The sequence below is a fragment of the Panthera onca genome, chromosome B4 (assembly GCF_046562875.1).
Source record: "Panthera onca isolate mPanOnc1 chromosome B4, mPanOnc1 haplotype 2, whole genome shotgun sequence".
NCBI lineage: Eukaryota > Metazoa > Chordata > Mammalia > Carnivora > Felidae > Panthera > Panthera onca.
The window spans coordinates 22,707,204-22,730,410 of record NC_138345.1 but is presented as its reverse complement, the minus strand read 5'-3'; the positions used below and the strand labels follow the sequence as shown (position 1 = coordinate 22,730,410).

The 23,207-nt window shown below is 38.9% G+C and overlaps 1 protein-coding gene and 1 pseudogene across 7 annotated transcripts in view; both read left to right on the top strand.

Moving 5' to 3' along the window:
• ARHGAP21 (Rho GTPase activating protein 21) overlaps positions 1-23,207 on the top strand; it is a 136,854-nt gene that overhangs the window by 5,691 nt on the left and 107,956 nt on the right. Inside the window, exon 1 of one of the 7 annotated variants that reach the window (XM_078450341.2) lies at positions 7,037-7,057. The exons of the other annotated variants lie outside the window; for them this stretch is intronic. The gene's annotated coding sequence lies outside the window, so the exon portion shown is untranslated. Of the gene's footprint in view, positions 1-7,036; positions 7,058-23,207 lie in introns of those variants that run through there. 7 annotated transcript variants of the gene reach the window in all.
• Positions 12,824-12,923, top strand: LOC132660473 (U6 spliceosomal RNA; annotated as a pseudogene).

Genomic DNA, 23,207 nt, shown 5'->3' with positions numbered 1-23,207 from the left:
TCTTTCTGTGAGTAGCAACGCCACCTCCTTATCTGTCCCCATCAAAGACCAGGTTAGCACCCTTGACCCTTCTCTCTCCTCATTGCTCCTATCCAAAGTCCTGTGGAGTCTGCATTTCAAATCCCACCGCCACTACCCGAGTTCAGGTCAGCGGCTTCTCACTTCCAAACTCCTTTCCCAGTTGCCCAGCCTTGTCACCAGCCAACGCTCTGCCCGTGCAGTCGTCAGAGTGCTCCTCCTCAACGTTCCCCTGTAGAAAACAGTTTTCGGGCTTCCCACTGCCTTTGGAAGAAAGGCACCTGTCCAGCCCTTCTCCTGTCATATGTCACCTCTTCCTCCACTTCAGTACTGAACTGCTGTCAGGTCCGCTGGGGCAACACAAGTCTCTCCGCTTTGGGCCCTCACAAATGCTGTTTTCTTTCACCCTTCCCTCCAGCTCCCCCTCCTCCACCTGCCACCCCTCCATGCCTGATTTTGACTCATCATTCTGGTCTTTTCTTCAATTTCACTTCATCAGGAAAGCCTTTCCTGATCCTCCCAGGCTGGATTAGTGGCCCCCAGTGCAGTATCCCCCAAACACCCTGTACTTTCTCAGGAATAGTCCTTACGTGTTTGTTTGTCTCTATTCCCCCCTGGACTGCAACCTCCATAGGAGCAGGTGCCATGTTTGTTTCTACTGTGTCTGGCTCGTAGTAGGTGCTTAATAAATATTGTGGACTTAATGAATGAATACATAGGAAAGGCTTTAATTTTTATTCAGAGTTCACTTAGATTCCAGTGTATTGTACTGTCTTGATGATCTGCCTGCCTCACTGATCCCTCCTTCTCAGTCCCTGAAGTTTCCTCAACTTTCTGGCCTGCTAAATCTTCATCTACAGCAGGGCTCAGTTTGGCCCTCTTTTCTTCTCTCTGTGCTCAGTTTTATGGTTTTACTTATTATTAAAAGTGTTTTTTTTTTTAAGTTTATTTATTGATTTTGAGAGAGAGACAGCGCTAGTGGGGGAGGGGCATAGAGAGAGGGAGAGAGAATCCCAAGCATCAGACTCAAACCGTGAAACCGGGAGATCATGACCTGAGCTGAAACCAAGAGTCAGATGTTTAACAGATTGAATCACCCAGGTGACCCTGTTTTATGATTTTAAATATCAAGTGGGGTTCCATGGTGTGATGGTTAGCACTTTGGTTTTAAGTATCAAGTATATACTGATAATTCATATATACACCTATGAGGGAGAGAGAGAGAGAGAGAGAGAGAGTGTGTGTGTGTGTGTGTGTGTGTGTGTGTGTGTGTCTCGACCCCTGTTTGAATTCAGATTCCTGCATTCACTTGGCCACTCTGTCTCTTCTTGGATAGATAGTAAAGAGACATGTCGAAAACCACTCCTGCCCACCTTCCCAGTTTTCTCCTCCTCTCAAGCACTGGCACTCCCACCTTCCAGGTCAGGCTTCTTGGAGTGATCTTTGGCCTCCCTCATGCATACCTTGCAAATCGGGTTGACTGTCTCTCAGCTTCAGTGCTTGCCAGCTTGGAGTCTGTTCTCCACACGGTAACCAGACCAGAGCGGACGGTACCGTCTCTCTGTACATCACAGGGTCACTCCTCTGCTCCCATTCCTCTGATGGCCTCTGATTTCCCTCCGGGTTAAAAGCCGAAGTTCTTCCATGCACAGTCCCAGTCCGCCCTCCCACCTCCCTGATCTCACCTCCTGCTACTTTCACTGTCCTCCGTCTGTACTAGCCCTTCTGGACTCTTGTATATACACACTGGGCATGGCATTCCCCAGAGCCTTCCCACTAGCCGTGCCCTCCACGTGGAACACTCTCCCCGCTCAGGCCTCTGCACGGCTCGTTTCCTTGTCTCCTTCAGGTTTTGCCTTGAGGTCACCTGAGTGTCGCCTTTGCTGACCGTTAGTTAGGTTTAGTGAAGGCCTCTCCCCTGTTCCATGACACGACCATCCCTCCTTCCTTGTTGTATTTTGCTCCCCTATCGCTTCATCTCCCTCTGACATAGCTTATCCATCTGATTTTGCCTATTTATTTGGACAGATCGTACATCTAGAATGTGTTCAGTGCAGTTTGTTTCGTTCACGTTGTATTTTCCGTGCCTAGAACGATGCCTTGCACATTATAGGCCCACAGACATTTTTTTTTTCCAATGAGCGAATGAACGAGTGAATCAAGACTTAAGAAAAATTCCAAAGTGTTTTTGAGTTTATCTATGGGTACATAACATGTGAATGCTTAATTTAGATGAGACAGAAGTGTGTAGGGTGTTTTGTCTCTGAGACCTCCATTTCCGTTAGGACCAACTGCTGTTCACATTTTTGGTGCCTTTTTTCTTTGCATCTTTCTTTCCTTTGGGAAGCTGGTATCCAAGTAACAGTAACCCAGACAGTGTGCAGCAGAAATGAATGAAATGATTTGCACTAAGAGGTGAGATAATGGTAATTAATAGACTGGTGGATGGGGAATCAGGCTGGTGGGGAAACTATAAAAAGATAATATGTCTGTATTGGTGATCTTTTTTTTCTTAAAATGAATGGCCAATGTATTAATGCTCTTTATTAAATATTGTTCATATCATAGACTTTTCATTGTAAGTTAAAATTGTTCACAACATTGACTATGACAAAATGTTAGCACTTGTTAGTTCTAGACGATGAGAATTTGGAGTGATATTATTTTTGTATTTTCTCTTTGTTGCCTGATTCCAAAACTGCAATAAGAAGACACCATTTACAGATTTTAAAAAATAAGCAATACGTTACTAGTCTTGCGAAAATTTGGTTTCTAGGAAACCTACACTGCTTAAAGTAATACTTAAATACTTTTTGAAAAGGATTCACACTACTCAAAACAGTACTTAATTTTTTTTTTTTTTTTTTTAAAGCATGTGTTTTTTTCCAGTGGAGGCCTAGGATTCACTCTAGGCTAGTTGTAGTACCATGTAATCTAACACTGTTATTTAAACATGTGTTCCTTTGTATACCTGAGTCTAGATGTCAGAATATCATTGTGTGTCAAAAGCTTTGTGCTGCAGGTTGGGATTAAAGGTAAAGCCTGTCAGAATTAAGAATGGCAGCAGTCGCCAACAGCAAGTACGGAGGGACATTTCCGCAGGAGTCCGGATTTGGCTGTATTGAGTGGGACACATAACTAGATACAGGCCATCAACAAATGAGTACCCCGGTCAAAAGAAGATTTCTCCACACATTGTTCGTGTTCCTTAGCATTCGTTTCTTCCAAGCTAAACATTTTATGAAGTCCTTATTCCTTGATTACATAATCTCTGATCCTTCCTTCATTTCTGTCCTTTTGACCAGGTCAGATAATCTAGCAGGAAAGTGATAATTCAGTTTCTTCTGTTCTTTGCTCTGTGAAGGGACCTGTCATCTTATTATATTTAACAACATGGTGATTTAAGTATGAGCAATGCTAGTGTCGCTGAAGATGCACAGATGCTGTTATTGAATGCAGCTATCTTCTATTACAGAAAGACCATATGGTAGGCACTTGTTTTTCTTTCTGGTTGATGTGATTAGATTAGTAAAACGAAAGGTTAGTGGGCTTAAAGATTGTCCTGTTATTTATCTAATTTCAATTGACCAGAAAGAATTAAATATGTTAAATCTTATGAGCCTTCTGTAAGTTCTATTGGTCTGGAGTAGGAGGACATCTCCATTTAAAAGCTTAATTCTGGATTGTTCCCACCAAAATAGTTTTTTAGTTGAAATTGTCTTATTCTTAAAAAAATGAGTATTGTGCAAGTAGTTTACTTCATTAAAAAAATATGGAAGATGGCCTTTTGTACTTCTTTTTTTTTTTTTTTTTTTTTTTTCAACGTTTTTTATTTATTTTTGGGACAGAGAGAGACAGAGCATGAACGGGGGAGGGGCAGAGAGAGAGGGAGACACAGAATCAGAAACAGGCTCCAGGCTCCGAGCCATCAGCCCAGAGCCTGACGCGGGGCTCGAACTCACGGACTGCGAGATCGTGACCTGGCTGAAGTCGGACGCTTAACCGACTGCGCCACCCAGGCGCCCCTGGCCTTTTGTACTTCTAAAATTATCTGAAAGACAACTGGTTACCTCGTACTTAGGTTAAAGAAACTAAATGTGATGGAAATTGTTTTTTTGTAAGTCCTCTTTTTTTCCGGTTATCTATTACTATGCAAGAAATCCTGCTGTGTAGATTTGTGAATAAGAGAATAGATCTAGAGCCCAAATTTGATATTTCTGAATATTCATCTGTTTGGGGGAAATTTTTTAGGCAGCCCAGAGCTAGCTATTACTACCAAAAGATGGCAAGTTAAAGAGCGTATTTACTTTTCCTTAGTCGCACCAGCTGCTGTTGAGTCTTCTATTTGATATTGGGTGTGTTTTTGATTCAGAATTGGTTTTTTTTATTGCCTTTCCCTCTTGTATGTGTATCCCTGTTCTAGATCCACATCTGGCACAATTATGAGTAGTGCTACATACGCGACCTGCTCCTGATCCTGCAACTTCTTTTTCCTTCTTACAACCTAGTGAGGACATAGTCTCTTGACTTACACTCTTCTTCACTGCCTTAATCTTTAATACAACTTGACAAAACTTACATTCTTAGGAACATTTTGTTTTTCCTTTTTCTTACAATGTGGAGAGTATCCTTGAATGTCGATAGATGGAAAGCTGGACTAATGATTACATTTCTTCTGGGTATGTCTTAGCTGTTATGATCTTGGGGATATTGGCATCATTTTTTTTTGTTTTAACCTCAAGATATCTAGACATCTATAATCCCCAGCATTTTGATAATAAAGATTCAGTATTTAAAAGAATTTGTGTTAGCTTGGTGAAGGAGACCTACTTTCTCCTCTGGGTTCTGCATATTGGCTTCTGGAAACATATTACCTACCGAGTGAATGTGAGGGGAAGGAAATGCTCTGGGCACCTAGTTGAAATCATTTCTTTATTTTAATGCTTTTAGGAAATGTTTTCAATTTATTTTTTTTTCCCATTTAGTAATATATTACTGATACCCTTCTCTGCCCATAGGGAAGATATATACAATTGACCCTTGAACAATGGACATTTGAACTGTGTGGGTCTAAAATGTGGACATTTTTTGACAAAGACAAGACAGTGCTGTAAATGTATTTTCTCTTCCTTATGATTTTGTTAATAACATTTTTCTCTAGCTTACTTTATTATAAGAATACAGTATATAATACATATCATATACAAAATATGTGTTAGTTGACTGTTTCTGTCATCAGTAAGGCTTCCAGTCAATAGGAGGCTATTAGTGGCTGAGTTCTGGGGAGTCGAAAGTTATACACAGATTTTGAAGTGTGTGTGGGTTGGCACCCCTTCTGTGTTTATGTGTCTCTGTAGATGGATGTGTGTGTGTCTCTCTAGATAGATAGATAGATAGATAGATAGACAGACAGACATATACCTAGACACACACACACATACGTGGATCTTACCAATTTTGTAAGTGCAGGAAAAGAAAATTACAAAGCACTGTACCAAGTTATTTTCAAGGATTATAATATGGAAAAGAGATAAGATTTATTTTGTATGCTGTGAAGGGCAGAACTAAGGTCAGTGGATAGATAGATGAGCCAATTGATTGAGCTCAGTATTCAGAAGAATTTTTTTTTTTTTTTTTAATAGAAGGTAACTGAAATTCAATGTGTTCTTTGCAAATAGAATGACCTTCACTTGGGGGAATAACAGACAGAATTCCTGCTTTGGTAGGAATTTAAGTCAGACCAATCTGGGTGATCGTTATAATCACTTGCATAACTTATAAAACTACAGATTTTTGTTCCCACCATTAAGCTAATGAATTAGAATCCCTGGAAGTGAGACTGAAAAGCCTTAACTTTAAAAAAGATTCCCTGGTGACCTTCCAAGTTTGAGAACAACAGGCCTAAATGACATTCATAGCTCCTTCCAAAGTCTGAATTCTTATGGTACCCTGATTTTGGAATTTTTCTGACCAAATTGAAATCAGTATAAAGAAAACAGGCAGAAATATGGAGACAGAATTTAAATGACTAAGCCAGTGAGCACTTCAGGATTAACATTACAATTATTTTCTTCTATTTGTAATCGTATATATTTCTACAGGTCATTGGTATACCAAAGTAATATTCGTTTCATATAAAATAAACTTTAAGTCAAAAGAGCACTTTAAAATTCAACAGTGAGATACTCCCACTTTTTTGTATGTTATATTTTAATCAGAAGTTACCATTTTAAAACGGATGGAACTCTGACTCTGGTCATATTGAAGCTATTGTTACCTTTTAGCTGTATTATAAAAGTAATTTGTTTCATGTCATTGACAGAAGGGTATATTTGAGCAAGTAACTGGTAGAATAATTTCTTTTGTGCATCTTATAATCATTTGTTCATATTAACTCTGCGTCAAGACCAGGAAAAGTTACAACGGCAGAAAACGTATATATACACATTATCTCTATATATGTGCTCTTTCATATATATCATTCATGTGTATATATGGTACTCTTTATCTGAGTATACATCCTGAAGGGTTTCAGAAAGCATTCTAACATAAGTAATAATTATTAACAGAATAACCCTCTACATACGCTTCCTCTTTTAACACTAGCCCCTGTTCTGTCTGTCCATTGAGTCCGTTTTGTCTTTCAATCTCATGGACTATGAGATGCACTAGTTATCCACATTGTGTTATCACAATGCAAATACAATGTAAGCTAATTATAGAGTCCGATTGCTAATTCTGCAAAAGAAGCAGGATTTCTTGAAGTCATTGAAAGTAATGTTGGAGAAGGAGCAAAGCCACCGACCGGGAGGATCTGACAGAGTGAGACCAGTAGGCAAATGGAGAAGGCATAACGGAGGTTGATAGGCATCTCAAAAGAGAATGATTTGAATTCACAGGATTAAGAGAAGCCTTTGAGAAAACTGATGTCCTTGAATGTCATGGCAAATATGCGATGTATTTCTTTTCTTCTAGGAAGTGATGTTTATGTTAGACCCCATGGTTGAATCTCTGTTTGCCAAGAAATACGAAAAAGCAGGTATGAATACACCAATAGAAGAAGGAATAGCAGTGGTGAATGGACTTCCTTTGCTTTCTTTTCCTAGGTAAAGACTGTTTCTGAGAGTTAATAGGAAATCCAAACTTCACTAGTTGCCTTTGATGCAAAGCTGTTTAAACAGAGGTCCATGGCTTGCTTCTTCAAAGGTCCTGCTGTTACAGTAGTTGTTAGATGCCCAAATATTTTAGGGTTCTGAATATTTTAGATACCTTGGCCTTAAAATTTTTTTTTAAGTTTATTTATTTATATTTTGAGAGAGAGAGAGCACAAGCAGGGAAGGGGCAGGGAGAGCAGGAGGTAGAGAATCCCAAGCAGGCTCTGCACTGCCAGCATGCATGGAGCTCGATGCTGGGCTCAAACCCACAAACCATGAGATCATGACCTGAGCTGAAATCAAGTTGGACACTTAACCAACTGAGCCACCTAGGTACCCCAATGCCTTGGTGTTTTTAATCCCTTTATTGAAGTATGATTGACATGTAAAAAGCTGTACATACTTAATGTGTACAGCTCAGTGAGTTTGGGGATAAGTATATACCATGAAATCATTTCCTCCATTAAGGCTGTAAACACAATCATCACCTCCCAAAGTTTCCTCTTGCCCCTGTATTATTGCTACTGCTATTTGTACTATTACTATTATTGTTATTTTTGTGGTAAAACCCGTTAAATTAAGATCTACTGGGGCGCCTGGGTTAAGTGTCCAACTTCGGCTCAGGTCATTGATCTCACAGTTTGTGAGTTCGAGCCCCGCATCGGGCTCTGTGCTGACAGCTCAGAGCCTGGAGGCTGCTTCGGATTCTGTGTCTCCCGCTCTCTCTGCCCTTCCCCTGGTTACACTCTGTCTCTCTCTCTCTCTCTCTCTCTCTCTCAAAAAAGAAAAAAAAAATCCATCCTCTTAGCAAATTTTAAGTGTTCAGTGCAGTATTGTTAGTTATAAGCACTGTGCTGTATAGTAGAACTCCAGAACCTTGCATAACTGAAACCTTGTACCCTTTGACAAGGGTTACACTATACACTATAGACTTAGTGGGAGAGACTAGGTGTCATTGGAATCTCCCTTGGGGTGGTATGAATCAAATAGAATCCCTCGCTGAAGATATTGACAAAACCTCATTTCATATTCATAGTTCATGGTTACTAGAACTGCATCTGCTCTAGATAAGAGATAATGCAAATTCTCTTCAGTTTAGAGGAACTTGGAAGAGGAATCGTCTTTCCCTGTTTACTCCTTAGCTTCTGTCACCACTCTCGGCTGCCTTTAATTTGATCATCATAATCTTTTATCTAACTCTTACCTTGAACTAGTTGCTGAAACACTATGTTTGGATCAAGCGGGATCTCTAGGAAAAAAGGCCGATACTTAAGGCTCTGAAATTTTCGTATGTCTTCAGGATGCATAAGGATACCAAAAACATATGGCTTAGAGAGTGAATACTACTGGATTTTGCCAAGCTATGGTGAAATGTTTAGCAGATTTTTGACAGTATGTCTTTTCTAGTTGGCTTTGAATTGACAGCGGACCAGATAGCAACTTTATGTCAGTCTCTGGAAAGGATTTCAAACTTTAGAAATCAGTTTGTGTGATTAAGAGGGAAAACAGAAGATACTGATATCAGGAATAAAAGAGGGGACATCATTCAGAGCCTGCAGACATTTAAAAAGATGAAAAGGGGATATTATGGACAACTTTATGTCTGTGAACTTGACAGTTTAGATGAAATGGGCAAATTCTGTGTAAGAATTCTGGTACCCGTTCAGATTTGTTTGCGTTTGTGGGGGGTGTGGGTTCCCACCCCAGGCAATTCTCCAACACCAACTAGGTGTCCTACAGTTCTACTCAGTTCTGACACTGTGTACCTGGAGATAACATCCTAGCATCAGATCATCAGATCTCACAGATTAAGGGCTCATTCCTGGAAGACGGCCCCTTCCCTTCAGCTGCCAGGTTGTTGCCTAACCCACCAGCTGTAGATGGCTGTAGATCAGAGGTTCCTACAACCCCCTCCTTGGGTTCGATTAGTTTGGTAGAGTGACTCACAGAACTCAGAAAACCATATTACTGACTAGATCACTGGTTTATTTTAAAAGAATACAATTCAGGCACAGGCAGATGGGGGAGATGCCTAGGGCAAGGTGTGGGGCAAGGGCGTGGGTATAGAGCTTCCATGTCCTCTCTAGGTGCACCACTCTCCCCAAATCCTCACGTGCTCACCAACCTGGAAGCTTTTGAACCCCATCCTTTTGGGTTTATAGTGAGGCTCCATTACATATGCATAATTGATTAAATGATTCGCCATTGGGGAATGATTCGAACTCCAGCCCTCTCTCTTTCCCTGAGGTCAGAGGGTTGGGACTGAAACTTCCAAGTCTAATCACAGGGTTGGTTCTCTTGGCAACCAGCCTCTATTCTTAGGTGCAGTCCAAAAGTCACCTCATTAACACAACAAAAGACACCATTGTTGCTCTCCCCACTTAGGAAATTCCAAGGGTTTTAGGAACTCTGTGCCAGGAATGGGGATGAAGACCAAATGTGTATTTCTTATTATAAATCATAGTATCACACCTTGGGAGATACAAATTACCAAAACTGGCACAGGAGAAATAAAAAAAATCTAACTTGCGTCATAAATGTTAAAGAAATAGAATTTGTAATGAAAAACCTCCCCACAAAGAAGACTGCAGATCCTGATGGCTGCACCGATAGAGTCTATCACGTGTTTAAGAAAGAAATCCTACCAATACTATACAAACTCAAAACACGAGGTGGAAGAACACTCACCCTCTCCTTTTTATGAGACCCAGCATCAGCCTGGTAATAACTAGACAAGAACGTTATAAGGAACGTTCAGACCAAGAACCATTATGGCTGTAGATAGAATTCTTAACGAAATGTTAGCAAGTCAAATCTGTCAGTATATGCAAAGGATAATAATGTCATGATTATGTGGGAGTTATCCCAGAAATGAAAGCTTGTCATTTTAACATATTAATAATGAACAAATTTAACAATTTAACATAATACAATTAAGGAGAAAACTCATATGGTCATCATCTCAGTAGATGCAGAAAAAGCATTTGACAATATTTAACACTCATTCCTCATAAAATCTCTCAGAAAACTGGAATATAAGGAAATTTACCCAACTTGATAAGGGAATTTTATGAAAAAAGCTCCAGCTATCATACGTGGAGAAATCTTGAATACTTTGCTAGCAAGGTTAGGAACAGGGTGAGGATGTCTGCCCTCAGTACATCTATTCAGCAACGTACCGGAGTCCCTACTTAGTGTAACAAATCATGAAAAGGAAATGAAGGAAGGAAAAAGGGAAGGAAGAAGTAAAACTCTTTATTTGCAGACAACATGATTGTGCACATAGAACTTTGTAAGGAATCTACCAAAAATACTTTCTAGAACTAGTAAGTGGATTTTGCAAGGTCACAAGACACAAGGATACAACACTACTGTGCAGAAATCAGTGTATTTCTATACATTGAACAATTGGAAAATGAAATAAAAACATAGCCTTATTTTAATATCTTAAAGACAACCTAAATATGGAGAGATACCCTATGTTATGGATTGGAAGACTCAATATTAAGATATGACTTAGCCACAAATTGCCAAATAAATCCAGTTCAATCCCAGTTAAAGTTCTAGCAAGGCTTAACAAAAATTTTTTTTATAAATAAACAAGTTAATTCTAAAATTTATTTGAAAATGCCAAGGACACAGAGTAGCCAAAACTGTTTTGAAAAAGAGTAGTTTTATATTACTTATTTATAATACTGTTTTATAATGTTGAAAGCTACAAAAATAGAGACAGTATAGAATTGGCATAATGATAGATCTGTATAGCAGTGGAAGGCAGTGGAGAGTTGGGAGACCCTTGTGTGTGTATTTGATCATTTGAATTCAGTGAGGTTATTCAGGTGGTGCTGGAACAAGTAGATATCCATATGGACAAACATGAACCTTTACCTTACATCCCACAGAAAAATCAACCCTAAATAGATCACTGACATACATGTAAAAGCTAAGACAATAAAACTTCTAGCAAAGAACAAAATATGTATGACTTTGGGGGTTAGACAAAGAGTTCTGAGACAGGACACAAGAAGCACTAACCAGAAAAGAAAACAAAATGATAAATTGGATTTCATCAAAATTAAAACCTTTTGCTCTTTGTAAAGCACCGTTAAGAGAATGAAAAGCAAAACCACAGGTGGGGAGAAAATATATTTGTAAAACATATATCTGATCAAAGACCTACTTCCAGACAACCCAATTTTTAAAATGGGGAAAAGTTGAACTACATAAAAGAAGATATAGGAACCGTATTTCAGCACGTGAGAAGATGTTCAGTGGTGTCAACCATTAGGGGAAAAAAATGCAAATTAAAACTACAATGAGCTACCACTGTACTCTTATTAGAAAGCTAAACGTAAGAAGAATAAAAGTACCAAGGGTTGTTGGGTAGGTGGGGCAGCCAAACTCTTAAACATTGCTGAGAGGGATGTAAAATGACACAGCCATTTAGGAAAATATTTCGGCATACATTTGTCATGTGGCCCACTCCTAGGTACTTACCAAGGGAAGTGAAAACCAATGTCCTCAAAAAGACTTGTACATTAATTTCATAACAGTTTTATTCATAGTATTCCCAAATTTGAAGCAACCCCAAATCTATCAATAAATAATGGTCTATCCACATAATGGAATGCTGCTCCGAAATTTAAAAAGAAGTATTGATATACTCAACAACACAAATGAATCTCAAAATGTTGAGAAAAAAGAAGCCAGACTTGGAAGAGTGCGTAACGTCTGATTCTACTTACGTAAAATTCTAGAACTGAGTAAACTAAGCCTTAGTGACAGAGCGCAGATCACGGATTGCCTGGAGCTGGGAGGGCTTTGATTGCAAAGGAGCATGAAGGGAGTTGGGGTGATGAAAATGTTCTTGATTGTATGCTGGTTGTGGTTATATGGGTATCTATAGTGGTCAGAATTCACTGAACTGTGCATTTTATAGGGGTGCACTTTCTTGTATATAAATTAAACTTCATCAGAATTTATGTAAAAGGAAAGCAGTTTGACAACATCAGATTTTAGTTAGGATGTAGACCACAGTGACCTCTGCTACACTGCTGATCAGAGTGTAAAATGCCACCATATTTTTAAAAACCTTTGTCATTTTCTTATCAAGTTCAACATATACCTACTTTATGATCTAGCATTTTCATTCCTACGTAATTACCCCCAAGGGAAATAAAACACACGTTCACACAAAAGGCTTGTTCAGGAATGTTCATAACCGCTTTATTCAAGATAGCTTCAAACTAGGAACAACTCAATGTCTATTAATAGGAAAATAAATAGATTTTCATGTATTCCTAGTGTGGAATACTTTTTGGCAATAAAAAGCAGCAGGCTGTGTGTGCATGCAGCAATATGGATGAATATCAATATAATGAATAGCACGATGGATGCACATTGCCTCTGTGGGTAAAGGGGATGATTTCCAGAATGACTGGGACACACGGCAAACTTCCTGGGGGTGATGGAAATGTTCTGTCTCTTGAGGTTGGGGGGAATTACTTAGATGCATGTGTTTGTAACGTGTCATATACACTTAAGAGCTATGTTTTATAAGAGTTAAACATTGGAAATGTTTAAATGTGTAAATATTTATGCCTCAATGAAAATATATGAAAAATGCAATTAAGAATACAAGACACTGCTCACGTGAGCTGCACACATTGTTCTAAAACCGGAACAATATGGAGATTAGGATGTCACCTGCAGAAAGATGACACACACATTGGTGAAGTAGTCCATATTTTTTAAAAAATGCAAAACAAGGAAAAAAATATAATGAGAAGTTAATGAGAAGTTAATGAGAAGTTGTCTTTCCTCACTCTCAAATCCTCCAACTATATGTTTTAAAAAGAAGGAAATCAAAATACTTTTAGCTTCTGTGATTTCTAAGATCTAATTCCAAAGCTTTTTTTTTTTTTTTTTTTTTTGAGAATGGTCAGGGAGAGAGAGTTGCTGTACCTTTCAGAAAGTTGACCTCTTAAACCTTTAATTTATAGCCCTAACATCATATCATTACATCATATCATTGGACTTCTCTTATCCTCCTAGGTAGTTCGGAAAAATTCTTAAGTTTTGTTTTTTGATAGAGAAAATTTTTTAATTTTTATTTTTTTCTTAGTTGTAGCTAACATTGAAAACTTAAAGATAGTTGAATATGAAAAATTATTGAAAAACTACATGTTCTGTAGATTTTAAGTTGCAAAATGTTGATATGTCTTGGGTTTAAGGAGACTGGCATACAACTATTAGGCAATTTAATTTTATCTCAGCCTTTAATTTGTTTTGGAAGCCAACATAAATAAGTAAACTTCTCTGAATTCAGTTTGTAAAAAAAAAAAAAAAAAAAAGGTCGTTGATTTGTTCGCTTATGACAATTTTGTACTTAATTACTGTAGTACTAGATTCTTATGTAGGTAAGAGCCTATGTTGTAATGTTTCCCTTAGTTATGATCAGTAATTATAGTTCATATTTTCTTCTTGGTTCAGAAGTTTTTGATTAACTTTTTTTATTGTGGTGAAACACACATGAAATGTGTACCATTTTTACATGTAAAGTGCATTAAATACAATTCACTGTGTTGTGTAATGATCACTGTTTCTAGAACATTTTCATAATCCTGCACAGAAACTTTGTACCCATTGAGCTGTAACTCCCCATTCCCCTAACCCCTAGTAGCCTCTATTTTTTTAAGTTTATTTATTTATTGTGAGACAGAGAGCACAAGCAGGGGAGGGGCAGAGAGAGAGGGAGAGAGAGGATTGCAAGCAGGCTCCGCGCTGTCAGCGCAGAGCCCAACACAGGGCTCAAACCCATGAACCGTGAGATCATGACCTGAGCTGATATCAAGAGTCAGACAGTTAACCGACTGAGTCACCGAGGAGGGGCGCCTACTCTATTCTATGTTTAATATGAATTTTCCTGTCCTAGATAGCTCATATAAATGGAATCATACATTATTTGTCCTGTTGTGCCTGGACTATTTCACTTAGCATAAAGTTTTTAAGGTTCACCTATGTTGCAGAACGCATCAGAACTTCATTCCTTTTTATGGCTGAATGATATTCTTCTGTATGTACATAGTGTATTTTCTTCTCCATTCCTCTGTTGATATGTACATTTGGGCTGTTTTCGCCTTGACTATAGTAATAATGCTGCTGTAAATATTGGTGTACAAGTTTCTGTTTGAACCCCTGTTTTTAATTCTTTTGATTATATACTCAGACATGGAATTGCTGGGTCATATAGTAACCCTGTGTTTAACATTTTGGGGAACTGTTGAACTGTTTTCCACAGTGGCTGACCATTTTACATTCCTACCAGCAGTGTATGAGCCTTGCAGTCTCTCCACATCCTCACCAGTACTTGTTATCTGATATTTAAAATACTACTTTTTTAAAAATCGTAGCCAACCAGCATATGGATGAAGCGAAATCTCATTGTGGTTTTGATTTGCATGTCCATAATGACTACTGATGAGCATCTTTTCATGTGCTTCTTGGCTGTTTATCATCTTTGAAAAATGTCTGTTCTAGGTCTTGGCCCATTTTTAAATTGGGTGTGGTTTTTGTCGTTAACTTGTAGGAATTCTTTATATTCTGGATATTAATCCATTATCAGATATATGATTTACAAATATTTTCTCCTGTTTTGTGTGTTTTCTTTTTTACTTTCCATACAGTGTCATTTAATGTATCCGATTTTTAATTTTTATGAAGCCTAATTTATGTTTCCCTTTTGTCGCCTATGCTTTTGGCATCATAATGAAGAAACTGTTGTCAAATCCAAGGTCATGGAGAATTTCCATGTTATCTTGTAAGACCTTTATAGTTTTAGCTCTTAAATTTAGATTTTTGATCCACTTTAGGCCAGTTTTTCTATATGGTATAAGGTAAAGGTACGACTTCATTCTTGTGGATATCCAGTTTTCCCAGCACTGTTTGTTTGAAAAACTATCCTTTCCCTATTGAATGGTTCTGGCACCTATATTGCAAACGAATTGCCCGTATATGTGCGGATTTATGTCTGGGCTCTCTATTCCATTGGTCTATATGTCTAGCCTATACTACAGTGTGCCAGTACCACTGTTGTAGTTTTATAATAAGTTTTGAAATTGGGTTGTGTGAGTCTTCCAGCTTTGTTGCTGTTGTTGTTGTTCTTCTTCTTTTGACATTACTCAGTACTCGTCATAAGTGCACTCTTTAATCCCCATCATCTATTTCACCCATCCCCCCACCCACCTCCCCTCTGGTAACCATCAGTTTGTTCCCTACAGTTAAGAGTCTGTTTCTTGGTTTTCCTCTTTGGTTCCCCCTCTGCGTGTTTGTTTTGTTTCTTAAATTCCACATCTGAGTGAAATCATAGGGTATTTGTCTTTCTCTGACTGACTTATTTTGCTTAGCATTATACTCTCCAGCTGTATTCATGTTGCAAACGGCAAGATTTCATTCTTGTTTATGGCTGAATAATAGTCCACTGTGTGTGTGTGTGTGTGCGTGTGTGTGTGTGTACCACATTTTCTTTATCCATTCATCTATTGATGAACTCTTGGGCAGCTTCCATAATTTAGCTATTGTAAATAATGCTGCTATAAACATAGGGGTGCGTGTATCCCTTTGGATTAGTGTTTTTGTATCTGATTTTTTTTTAAAAGCTAGGGTCTAGGTAGCTGTGAGTAGCTGTTTACAAAGTCAACCTGTATAATCTGTTGATTCTCACAAGCAAATTGGCCACTGGACCCCCAAGAAAGAGTAATGTTGGTGATAGTATTTTTTAAGCTTTCCTCTTTAAAGAGTTAAATCAGATAACAGTTCTTATTTGAAATATTTTAATGTGTTCTGGTTCTATAGACATCTTTATTTATTTAATCGTTGTTTCTGCTAATCTCCTTCCTCTACTGTTTTATAACCTGTAAGCTCCTGGAGGTTTTATGGTGATGGTTTTGCTTTTCGGCAGATAATATGAACAGGCAAGGTCAGGAAAAAGTGAATTTGTTTCTGTTAGATTAACTGTGTATATTTCTAGAAGATTTTGTTGGCCAGGATGGTCTCAAACCTCTAGTTGGAAGAGAGCAAAAATACAGACCATCAGAATAGATCTCCAATAGCTGGAAGTGAAAGAGTAGTTAAGCCTTTGCAAAAGGTGATATGGTTGTTAAAGAGCTGTGACAGTTTATTTTTTAAAGTTTATGTATTTATTTTGAGAGAGAGTGAGCATGCAAACATAAGCAGGAAGGGGCAGAGAGAGAGGGAGAGGGAGAATCCCAAGCAGGCTCTGTGCTGTCCACGTGGAGCCCCATGAGGGGCTTGAACTCAGGGAACTGTGAGATCATGACCTGAGCCTAAACCAAGAGTTAGATGCTTAACTGACTGAGCCACCCAGGTGCCCCAAGCGCTGTATAGTTTATACTTGTTTTTGCCTAAAAATACATAAATCAGAAAAAAGTTAATTAGCGCTTTGACTTCTAGCATGCAATATTTATTTATTTGTCTCCAGTTTTGAGTGTCACAGTCTTTCAATATTTTTTATTCCTATTGCCCTTTATGTGTTTATACTATGGGCATTGACTAGCCTTTTATTTAATCTTTTTTAATTTTTTATTAAAAAAATTTTTTTTAATGTTTATTTTTGACAGAGAGAGAGAGAAAGCATGAGTGGGGGAGGGGGAGAGAGAGAGGGAGACACAGAATCCGAAGCAGGCTCCAGGCTCCGAGCTGTCAGCACAGAGCCTGACGTGGGGCTCGAACTCACAGATGGCTAGATCATGACCTGAGCTGAAGTCGGACACTCAACCGACTGAGTCACCCAGGCACCCCAGCCTATTTAATCTTAATATGCTTTTTGTAAGTGCTAGGCTGTAATGCCTGTTTCCTGGAAACATACAGGGAGATAAAGTAGATTTTAGATATTTTTTTAGGGTTTTAAGAGTGAACACTGAACCCTTATTAAGTACCTTAACATTTATTATGTACCTTATTTAATCCTGACAATCACCATATATCAATCCTGACAATCACCATATATCACATATAAAAGATGTGTTTTTGAGGAAAACTTGAAGTTCATTTAACGCTGAATCACTGTGGCAGGACTTAAAGCACATCTGCTTCTTCCACGTGTCTTCTTACTGTCCACCAAGAGCCAGATGGGGCATTTACTCAAGCCAAATGGCCGATCCGTTGTCCCTTGAATATATGGGAAGTCTGAAGTGTTTTCATGTCTGATCTTGTTCATTTTGCCTGAAATGCCTTTCTCATGGCTTGTCATTTATGTTAATTCCCACACTTCCTTCAAAATTTGGCTCAGGGTTTATCTGCTTGTAAAGCTTTCTCTGACCTCAGTGACCCTAGGTGAAGCTGATGTTCCCAGTTCAGGGTGGATGGTCTTGCTTTCTGTGGTCTTCTCCCCCCGCTTCTTTTTTTTTTTTTTTCTTTTGGACTCCTGCTGCCTGGTTACCCTCAATTCCAGTGTTATTTGTACAGATCTGTAATCCAAAGTCGTTGTGTTTTTCAGAATCCAGAAGTCTTCAGATTTTAGAAATTTAAGATGATGCAGGTTCTGGGACAGCACCCCGCTATCAGTAATTTCTGCTGACAATGTAGGAATATTTATCCTATAGGGAATAAATAAAAGCTTAGAAAGAGCTTTGTGTCAGGTCATGGAAGGGCAGATTTTGCCATTCGGTGAGTTACAAAATATGTTTTGACTTTCAGGGTTGTTTGAATTTCAGAAGTGTCAATATGGGATTATAGATTAACTAATTTTTTAGAAGTATGAACCATATGTTGTAAAAAAAAAGTAGTGATCATATGACTTTATGATTTTTTTTTGCTTAATTCTTTCCCTTTACTTACAGAAATGATCAGTTCCCTGGTCAGCTTTCAAAGGTGACCTATATGTATGTATTTCTGTATTTATCTGCCTATCTCGTATTATTAGCTGACAAATGCAAACATAGCTCCTAGGTTTCAATTTTTTTTTTTTTTTTTTTTTTTTTTTAATTTTTTTTCAACATTTATTTATTTTGGGACAGAAAGAGACAGAGCATGAACGGGGGAGGGGCAGAGAGAGAGGGAGACACAGAATCGGAAACAGGCTCCAGGCTCTGAGCCATCAGCCCAGAGCCTGACGCGGGGCTCGAACTCACGGACTGCAAGATCGTGACCTGGCTGAAGTCGGACGCCCAACCGACTGCGCCACCCAGGCGCCCCGGTTTCAATTTTTATACTGGCTCCAGTTATCCCATTTTTGACCAGTGGTAGCCTCTTCAAGTTTTCAACTGAGTCCATGAGACATGGGCCCGTGTGGTTTTCTAGCTCATCTTTTATGTACATTTCCTGCCCAGGACCTTAGAACCAACCCTTTCTCTAAGAAGTCCTGCTTTCTTTTAGTGGTGAATGGTATTTTGAGATCACATCTGGATCTTGGGAGTGTTCCTTGCCCCTGGGTTTCAGTTGTTTATGATCCTTTTCATATTAGCTTTTTTTATTTTGAAATAACTTTAGACTCACAGAGAAGTTGCATGATAGTGTAGAGTTGTCGTAGAGTCTTCACCCAAATTTCTTTCATGTACATCTGAAGTAACCATAGGACAGTTGTCAAAACCAGAAAATTAGTATTGCTACAATATTACAATTGAAGTATACACTGTGTTTAGGAATGATTGATAAAAGCTTGATTATAGTTGGACCTTGAGTCTCTGAGTCTTTATTTATGTATTATTACTTATTTTTGGTATGTGCTTCTGTGCAGTAGCTCTTAACTAATAAGATCTATCTCTCACCTGGGAACTTTTGGACATCAGATGCCTGAAACTTTTCCTTCCCCTCTCCCAGAATTTTTCAGAATCTCAATATGGAGATAGAATAGTATAGGTATTTGGGGATTTTGCTAGAATCCTGTCTGTTTCAACAGCTTAATGAGATCATTCAGGAAGGAAGCATTTTGTGTTTGGCTCACAATTGGTGATAATGACCCTTTGGTTCCTAGGATAAAAGTTAATCTTTTTGTTTTGTTTTAAGTTTATTTATTTATTTTGAGAGAGTGAGCCTGCGCTGGGGAGGGGCAGAAAGAAGGGGAGAGAGAGAATTCCAAGCAGGCTGTGCACCGTCAGTGGGGAGCCCCATGTGAGGCTCGAACCCATGGAACCGTGGGATCATGGGCCTGAGCCGAAACCAAGAGTCAGGTGCTTAACTGACTGAGTCACCCAGGTGCCCCTAAAAGTTAATCTATCTTAAAATGATTCACATTTGATGCTTCTAGTGCCAGAGATTTCTATTATACTTAGAACCATCCTTCAACATTTATTAACACATTCAAAAAATATTAATTGAGTACCTTCTAAGTGCCAGACATGAGGAAACACCAGTGAAAAAATCCAGACATGGTCTGGTCTGTGCCTTCATGGATATACATGGATAATGAGAAGTACAAACAATTGAACACATAATTTTAATAGAATGCAATGAATATTATCTTAGGAGAAGAGTGGGTAGCTGTGAAAACACAGAACAGACAGACCTCACCTAGTGTAGGGATCAGGGAATGTCTTCCTGGGAAGATTGTTTTTAGTCCGGTAGGAGTTAGCTAGGTAGAGAGAAGAATCTTCTGGCAGAGGGAACAGCCTTAGTCTTTGAATATGCCTAGTGGCTACAGCTAGAGAGAATTTCTAGTATCTTACTGGAGAAAAAAGTACAAGACCAAGGAAGGAAAAAAATCTAGAGGCGAGCAGCAGCCTTTATTGAATCTTTTCAAAGCATTCGGGTTTTCATAGAAATAGCAACTCTCATTTTTACTCCTGTTTCATCAGTTTGTATATCATCTAAGGTACATAACCACAGTAATACAAATAAAACCAACATACAGAGGTGTGCAAAAACAAACTGGTTGTGTTGAGCGTGCATCTCATTTGGTGGGAGCGGAAATGAAGTGGCTAGAGACTGTCTTCCCAAACGTAAGAGTTGAGTTGCCATGGGCCCAGCCAGGGTTCATACAGCAGGAATTGAGGATTTTGGTTTGTCTGGCAAGTCATTTAGGCAGAGGTCAATTAAGCCAGTGTGTACTATAATTATAGTTTGGGAAATAGATGAGCTCATTGAGAGAGATGAGAGAAAAGAGCCAAGGTCAGAACCTTAGGGAACACCACCAATTAAGGAAAAGATAGAGGAAGAAAAATCAGCTAACGATTTCAAGAAGAACTAGTTAAAAACAAGCTTTCCAGGAGCCTTTGAATCTCATCCTACTTAGACTCTTAGCAGTCTTGCAACTTTGTTTATCTATGTTTAACCTGGCTTTTGGCAAGCTTATTTTGCCCTGAAAACCTTTTTTCACTTAACTAATTCGTATTCTGCGTCCTATGGAAGAAGTAGGAACAGTTTTTAGGAAACACTGCCACAGGCAGAAAGGAACCAGGAAGGGATTTAGGTGGGGTAGTCATAGGATTAGTGTGTAGTTTCAGAGATTGTTTTTGGTAGTCCTCTGGAGGTGGGATTCCAGAAAGGAGTGGGCCAGGGTGTTTGGGAGACCAGCTAGAGGTCCTCGTGGTAAGCCGGGAGAAAGCCGATGGGGTCTGAATTTAGGCAGTGATAGTAGGAATAGCAAAGGGGCCGATTCACACGTTTTAGTTGAAAAGACAGGATCTGGTGACAGATGTGAGAGGTAAGGGAGAGGGAGTCTAGGATGGCTGGTTTCTGTTTCGGTGACCAAGGGGATGGATTGTGCCACCATACTGCAGATGAGGGACACAGAGCTGGTGTGGGTTGTGATGGGGAGATAATGAGTCCAGTTTGGGACATGTAGTATAAGGTATCGAGGTATACGCACTTTAGTATAAGGTATCGAGGTATACGCACTTGACAAGAGTTTAGACGTGAGATGGGGGCTTGGGAGAAAGGGTGGGGCCAAAGAGAGGTTTGCAGGTAATTCATACTTACAAAATCATGGGTCTGGAGGATGACATCATGGAGGGACAGCATAAGAGATGAGAGGTAGAATTCTAATGTGGACAGGAAGGAAGCCCATCTTAAGAATATTAATAACCATTACTTATTAGGGGTCTGTTAAACACTGTTTTAAGCATGTTACATATGTCATTTTATTTCATACTAGAACCCCCATGAGGGCAGGTGTTAGTATCTCCGTTTTATAAATGGATGAGCTGAAGCTCAAAGGTTATGCCATTAGCTCCTGGTCCTACATCTGGTAGATAGCAGTTGAGGAGGTGAAGTCTGTCTTACTGCAGTCTAGGCTCCCTTTCCAGAAGGAATGGTCAGAGAAGTAGGAAGAGAACCAAGAGAACCATGGCAGGGTACCCGGGATGAGAGACCTTTAAGGAGTTGTTAGCAGGGCGAGACGTACTGAGAGATGAAGACAGGATTCAGAGATGCCTTTGGATTGAACACAGCGTGGTCACTGATGCTGCCACAGCATCGAATGGGGAGCTGGTTTGTTGTGGGATGTCGTCAGCACGATGGATTTATTGTACCAGCTTCCCAAATTGTGTTTTCATGGACTCTATAAATGCTAGCCTGTGACTTCCGGAAAGAAGGAAAAAGCAATCACCTTTTTAAAAATCAGATGATAATAAAGTCAGAATGAGGCTTTTGTGAGAAGTCTTTCCTTCATGCTCTTGTAATTTACACATACCAGTGTTTGGGAAGATGATATAGTTCTGCCGGTTAGTTATTGCTGCTTGGACAGGAAAGGGAGGGGGAGAGCGTGTTTGCGGCTCACATCACTGCAGAGCTCTGGTAACAGCGCTCCGGTGCTGACGGGAGCTGAGTCAGAGAAGACATACACGCAGACTGTGCCGTGAGCCGTCATGGCCCAGTTCAGGATTTTCGACTGTATGATCAACCACAATTGGGGCTTATTGTGCAATCTGTATTGTGCGTGGAGTGGTCAGGTTTGTTTGATATATATATGTACATATTTGCTTTTTAATTCAAAACTGCTATAACGTATAAAGCAAAAAAAAAAAAATCAGTGAAAATGCTGGTTATAAAATCAGTATCTTCGTGTAACAGTGAAAAAGTAGTCTTTTAGACGTTACTTTGTGTTGAAATACTAATTTAACAGGGCACATGTCAACTGTAATGATGCGAATTTCTCTAAGAGAATTACATGGACTCTTCAGTTGCACAGATGAGACTTTGTAGAGCTTTCTGTGGTGGGGGAGGGGAAGTTGGAATGAATTACTTAAAAATAAAACCAGGAAAAAATTAAAGCAATAGAATCATAAAACAAAGTAAATGTTGTATATTTTTGGAGACATTTCCCATTGTGTTTATAGTTAGGTAGGCAGGATTTTGGAATGAGTTGCTTTTTGGCTAGTTTTTCATTTTTCATGAAATATGGTTGATTTCTTTTACTGTGGGGTTAAATGGAAGTTCCTTTTTGGACTTGGTTTGTTCCTGAACAGGCTTTTAGGAAATAGTTATTGTGCAACAGAGAAACTTTGCTGAGTATGTTTTTTATGAGAGTTGCCATATACGTTTGAGTTTTCTTCCCTAAGAAGCAAAAACTCTCTATTTCTCCTTTCAGCCTCAGTCAACATTGTTATTATCAGGTGCAGACTGCTTTCGTAAGTCGCAAATAGCTCTGTACGTATTCAGCATAATAGCGTCTCTCACAAAATGGAAAGATACTGGATGGTAGCTTTGTTCTAGTTATTGGTGAATCTTTAAAAACTATGAATTACTTACCTTACAGGGTTATTAATCTCTTTGTGAGTGTTCGTCTTCCTTATTTAAAACTGTTCTGTAGTATTGTTTGAAATTTAGAAGAAAAGCTAAATTTAAACTATTGAAAGCAGTGAATGATAAATGAAATGTCCATCCCCCACCCCTCCAAACACAGCATCATTTCTCAGTTCTCCCATAAACACAGCATGAACAGAAGTTTATGAGACATGAATTTAGTTCTAAGTGGGACTTGTGGATCTCCAGTACTTTCCTTTATGTCCTATTCTCTCTGTCCTGGAATGGTGAAAAGATTTTTTCATAGTTCAGGTTGGGCACAATAGACTAACGTAT